The 6,476-nt window shown below is 31.1% G+C and overlaps 1 protein-coding gene and 1 long non-coding RNA gene across 7 annotated transcripts in view; both read right to left on the bottom strand.

Annotated features, from left to right (window-relative positions):
- LOC141498328 (uncharacterized) overlaps window positions 1–2,641 on the bottom strand; it is a 19,330-nt gene extending 16,689 nt beyond the window's left edge. Inside the window, exon 1 of the long non-coding RNA XR_012471609.1 lies at window positions 1–2,641. This exon is cut by the window's left edge and continues 9,503 nt beyond it. This is a non-coding gene — a long non-coding RNA (uncharacterized LOC141498328).
- ZNF407 (zinc finger protein 407) overlaps window positions 1–6,476 on the bottom strand; it is a 654,777-nt gene that overhangs the window by 555,915 nt on the left and 92,386 nt on the right. The gene's annotated exons all lie outside the window — the stretch shown is intronic.

Here is a 6,476-nt window from a genome sequence, read left to right as displayed (position 1 = left end):
AAAATATTTTTATCTAAAAATAAAACATTTATAGAAAATTTTATTTTTGTGTCATATACTAATTACTCAATTATCAAATAACAATTATCTCTAATTGAAAGAATCTCCAAAAAACATTACAAATACTAAAATTCTTCAAACTGGTCCCAAATATGATGACCCTTTCTCTATAATTCAATTGTTTCTTTATACACACCACTATCTGCCTTGCATTCTGAAGTTATAATTCACATATTCCCTCTCCATGCTTCCTTTTTCACAATTCATCATACACCTCATATGAAACTGTAAACAGAAGAAAGGACATACATACCAGTAGAAAAGAGACAAAAGAGGAGAAAAAGAATAACAAACTAAGTAGAATATAAGTTCCTGAAGGGAAGAAAGAATTTCTTTTATTTCTCCGTGTCCCCAGGACCTCAAGCAAGTACTTGAACATAACAGCCACTTAATAAAGATTTGTTGAAGTGAGTGAATTGTGAATATGGCTCCCTTCTAGACTACATTTCCTCATCTCTGGTTTTTTTTTTAATCCTTCAAGGAATTCTTTGAAGAACTGTAGAAAATGGAAAAGATACCAAGTATGATCAAACATCCAAATTTTCAAATAGCTTGTCAAATTTCTAGAACAAATTAAAAGGATTATTCGTGAGAACTTAAAAAAGAGGTGATCATTAATAGTCAAGATGGGATCTTTAAAGTCACATCACTGATGTATTTGACAGAAATACTAAATATATATTTGTACAAAGTTAATCAAAGGATCCCTGAATTTTGGCAAGTCATTGCTCAAAACCTCCCTCAATATATTTCAGAACAAAATGAAAAGATATGGGTAGGTAATGGGATAGCAAAGGGGAAGTCAAAATTACCTGAACAATTTTTAATGGACTGAAATCAACCTAGAGAAGAGTATCGAGTAGAACAACAGGGCTCTGTTTATTGGGTTTATGTTGGTCAATATTTTAACTATGTCTTAGAAGTAAATTATATTAAAAAGGTCAAGAAGTTAGAAAGGTTTACTAATATAGTGGGTAAAAGAATTGAAGGGACAGCTAGGTGGCAGAATGAATAGAGTACCAGGCCTGGAGTTAGGAGGACCTGAGTTCAAATCTGACCTCAGAAACTCAACAACTACCTAGCTGTGTGACCTTGAGCAAGTCCTTAACTCCACTGCCTTGCAAAAACCAAATTTTTTTTTAATTGAGACACAAAATGGTCAATAGGTTAGAGCAGAATGAATTTAATAATGTGAAACTTAATAGGGATAAATGTAAAGCCAAATTTGCTTTCAAAAAATCAAATTCACACATATGGAAAGGAAGAAGCATAATTTAAGAGTTCTACGGGGGGGGGGGGGGGGCGCAGGGAAGGGGAGAGGAGAGAGGTCAGAGGCTTTAGTAGACCTCAAGCTCAATGAGTCAATACTCTGACACAGCAGACAAAAAGCCTAATATGATGTTAGGTGAATTAGAAGAAATCTAGAATCCATAGAAAAAATAATCTAACAATCAAAATAAACTTGGCGCATTTTTTATGATTCTAAGCACCAATATTCTAACAGGGACATAAAAAGTCTTATGTACTACATGCAAACAAAGGCTATCATATCATGAAAGAACTCAAAGTAATGCTATCTAAGGATCAGCTGAAAAAGTTGGGCATCTTTGATGTAGGAAAGGAAGACTTAATTACTGCCTTTGAACATCCAAAGGTCTGTCAAGTAGAAGAGGGATTGTTCCACTTAGCTCTGAAGGACAAAACTTGGAACAATGAGGGGAAATGAAAGAAAGGAAAATTTCTCCTCAGTATACAAGAAATTCTTCTAACCAGTTCCAAAAATTAAACAGGCTGCCTCAGGAAGTAATGAGCTCCCTGTGACTCAAATCTCAATAAGAGTCCCAACTTTTTAAGGATGTTAAAAACAGAAGCATTTTAGCAGCACAGTATAGTGAAAAATCAAAAGATCTCAAAGTCAAGAGAACCTGGGATTGTCTATGTCATCTTAGGAAAGTCATTTCCCCCTTGCCATCCTTCTCCTCATCTACATACTTCAAGGGTGTTGTGAGAAAAGGTTTTGCAAAGCATAGAGATATAACAAATATATGTATCTATGCATATATATGAAGATGCAAATATATATATATATATGTATGTATGTATGTATGCTATCACATCATCATCATCAATATAGACATATGAGAAGAATTGGGATAGATAGCCTCAGAGATCCTCCAAACTTTAAAAGTATGATTCTTCATTGTTTTTGTTGTTGTTCAACCTTTGGTAGAGTCAAGAATAAGAGTTAAAGAAAAGGTCTACATAGGTCACAAAGGGATTTTGAGAAAGAAAAAGAATACAAAAAGTTATTTTAATAATTTACCAAGAAGGTCAGGAGAGAAAATGTAATCTAAAATCATCTTGAGAACTTTTTTCACTGTAACAGGAGAAAATAATACTAAAAATAGGTTAAGCTCTGTATATTAATTCAGTTCTGTTATTTGAGGTTGCAATATTGTTGTCCTTAGAAACACCTGTGACTTAGTCTCCTATTGAGCACCACAAGAAAACAGGAAGGAAAGAGGCAAAAGAAACTTGCTCTAATCCTGCAAATAGACCAGAAAAATAATGAAAGCACTGGTTGATATTATATATATATATATATATATATATATATATATATATATATATATTATAATATATATATATATATATACACCTTCATTTTTAAGCTATGTTATTAATCAAATACCCTTGACTAAAACTGAAAAAGAAAAGTTAATCCAGTTTTTACATTAACGGATGCATCAGCTTTAAACGAAATTCTAAAAGGCTTCAAAATATAAGATATTTTAATGTTAAAATATTGGCATATATACCATCAGATAATAAGCATTATTTCTAATCTTAGTAATTAAAAAACTTGTAATACCTTTTCTGGTACATATAACAACAGTAATAAAAGTATTAATGGTTATATGGTTCTTTTAAAATGTTCAAACTTAACCCACAATATATAGCCAAACTAGAAATATTAAGGTAACACCCCAACTATTTATTTCTCATACAACAAGACAGTATTTTCAATGTTTACTTAATTTCATTTTCCAAACAAAAAAGATGTGGTACTTTATAATATTACAGGCATAATTCATGCTATATATATTAAAACAAACTTTTTATATCTATAACTCTTTAACCAAAACAACCAGCTGAACCAAACATTTATTTTATTTGGATACATCTGCAGATATGATGTGTGTAATTAATTGTTCAGCTAAAAATGCAATTCCATGGTGCTTTTAATGATTTAGGTATACACAGCTTTAGTTCCCAGAGCAGACTAAAAATAGTGATTTTAATTTATTCCTGCTGCCTACAATTACCCACAACCATGTATTTTTAAATATTTCCAGCCTATAAAAATTACTAATTTTTGCCACTTGTGTTTATCTGCATTTAGACTTTGATTTGGATAAATTAAGCTCTCAAGTGTTCCTTGCTTTATGAAACTCTGCATGTTGTACACTTCAACACAAATAAATGACTTGTACCATTAGAGGTTTAAATAATGTAATGTATTTCATGCTCAGCCTGAAGCTGGATTCCAATGAAGTTGCTAATGCACGTAATGATTAAGTGTAACTCAAATACTAACTGTGTTGTTGAAAACATGACAGGCAATAATTTGGTCTATTATATTCTGCCATTTAATTGCCTAGTACAGACATTCTCTGACACGTTATGAAGCAATGATTTACAATTATTCAAGCTGCAAAGGTCAGAAAGTGACATTATAATCATCTACATAGAGATCCCTTCTAACGCACAAAAACTAGGTAATGCCACACAAAAATAGTTTCCCTGCAGCAGGAACTTTCTATTTAAGATTCCTTAAATCTATTACAAATAAATAGTTAACCTAAAAGTATTTGAAGGTACATTTGAAAGAAAATGAACATTTCACCCAAGACTCACAGGTAGGTACCCAAACTAGACCTCCTCTCTATTCCTTTTTGAACACGTGGGTTCTACACGAGCAGCCACTGCTTGAACCTAAAGAACCAGTACTGAAATTCATGCAGTGTTGTACAAAATAAGCCTTAAACATATTTTTGGCATAGTCCATGTCGGATGACCTACATTGATTGGCTTTATATTGATAACTGAATATATTTCTTTTTTTTTTTTTAGGTTTTTGCAAGGCAAATGGTGTTAAGTGGCTTGCCCAAGGCCACACAGCTAGGTAATTATTAAGCGTCTGAGACCAGATTTGAACCCAGGTACTCCTGACTCAAGGTGACTACGCCACCTAGCCACCCCAATAACTGAATATATTTCTTGTGATACTACACTGATATCAATGACACAACCTCTTTGAAAGTTTAGTTATTCATCTAATGAAAGAAAACATCAATTTTAGTCAGGTTTTTTCCTAAAAAAATCATAATTTTTCAAAAAATCATAATTTTATTTAGTTATTTTCTTGATTTATATTTGAATTTAATTGCACACACAAAATATGAATATAGGAATTCACAGGTGCAGACAAAATCAAAGCATTTTTAAAATGTGTGTAAAAATGGCAACAGAGAATAAAGGTACAGTAAAAGAATGAAGAATACAAAGAAAAAAAGAAAATAAGGAAATGAAACAAAGCAAACTACAAGAACACCAGAATGATAAAGTACATAGCAGAGAAAATAGATAAATTTTAAGGGTGTTTGAAAGGCAGGCAAGAAAGAAAAGAAGTAAAGGAATAAAGGAGTAGAAGGAAATGAAGAACCTAGAACAGAATAGAGGAAGACAGAAAATGCTAAGCAGAACTGAATAGAATTTGAAGTACATGCCAAATAAAGTATATCAATATCACCAAGCCCTTAGAAATGACATAATGGCAGGAAGGAAGTTGTTATAATAAAAGATATTCATACAAATGTACTTGAGGTACATGGATAATTGTGTTCCCACTAAGATCATAAGTTCTGTTAAGATAGAAACATCCTATAATATCTTTTTGTCACCCATCAAACTCCATGTAGGCTGAGGACTTTACATGAGAAATGTTTAACCTGATGGCTACATAGTCATGTTTAGCCTCCAAAAATATAAACCAACCATAAAATTCAATATTACAATATCAGATTCAAAAGCATACTTAAGAAAAAGAAAAAATAGGAAAAACTTATGAAAGAAGTCACTTCAATTTCAAAAATGTTTTCTCAAAAGTCAGTGAAAGAAAGTCAGTATAAAATGCAGAATAAGTTATTTTGCAAATGGTACATGCATGTGAAACTGTACTAATATGAGCAACCTATTAGAATTTTAAACTCTAAATCCAGGAACTCTAACTCACTAGGAACCACACATTTTAAAACTGAGTCTTATGTAAACTTAAGTTTAACTTATAATGTGTAGCAATTTTATTTTCCCTAGAAGAAAAAAATGTGAATAACAAGAAAATAAGTAGATTTATATAAACTGTTAAAAAGTCACTGTTCATAGTTACAATTATAGCAATTATAAACAAAAACTTAATAAAAACTCCAAAAAATATAAGATTATACATATAGTACTTTTTTTCATATATTATCTTTTAAGAAGGTCTCAATTTATAAAGAATTCACATAATGTTTTAGGAGATGTTGATCAACTTCATGCTTTATGCTTATGAAACTGAGTAAAATATAAAATCTTTAAAAAGCAGATAATTTTTGAGAAAAAAGTTCTAGCCTTACTACTAACTTTCACCTTAAACAAGTACTTGTTCAAATTTTAACTAGCTCATTCAGTAACACTTGTAAAATAATTTTTCTTCATATCTTCATATTAAGAGTTTAGTCATAGGATTCTAAGTCAAAGAAGAGAGTATTATCTTCTGCAGAAAAGAAAACATAGTGCAAGACCTTCTGTTTGTGACAAAATTATAGAGTTAATGTTCCTGAAAGACCACTTCACCTTTTAGAGCTCGATTTTTAAAAAGGTAAAATTTATAGCAATTAAAGCTAATGAAGAAATGCAGCATAAGCTGCTTATGTTCAGGAACTAATAGGTCCACTGAGCTTTTCTAAAATTATTTAGCCATCAATGATAATGAATTGACATTGTCAGTAGTGTTAATGTACGAATGCTCTATTGTGCCACTTATCCAATGGCCAATCCTAGCAATTTTTTTACCTCGCCTTCTATTTTTAACCCACCCAATTCCTTATTTTTTTAAACAGTACAAAAATACAACACAATCAAATGATACTTTACTTCTTTCAACATTATAAGGTGATGAATTCATTATTTTCTACTCTTTCAACTACATGTTTCTTTTCATAGTCTTCAATTCATTAAAATTTATCAGAACTTTTAGCTCTAGTGAAAAAAATGATATGGTAGCCACAGTACAATGGTTTTAAGATTAAATGCCAATGAACGTAAAAGGTATTTAATAGGTTGCAGCAGAATAAAATGCCAGAATCATACTA

Source organism: Macrotis lagotis, chromosome X, assembly GCF_037893015.1.
Source record: "Macrotis lagotis isolate mMagLag1 chromosome X, bilby.v1.9.chrom.fasta, whole genome shotgun sequence".
In the NCBI taxonomy this organism is placed as follows: domain Eukaryota; kingdom Metazoa; phylum Chordata; class Mammalia; order Peramelemorphia; family Peramelidae; genus Macrotis; species Macrotis lagotis.
Note: the sequence above shows the minus strand (reverse complement) of the source record. Positions and strands in the feature narration are given on the sequence as shown.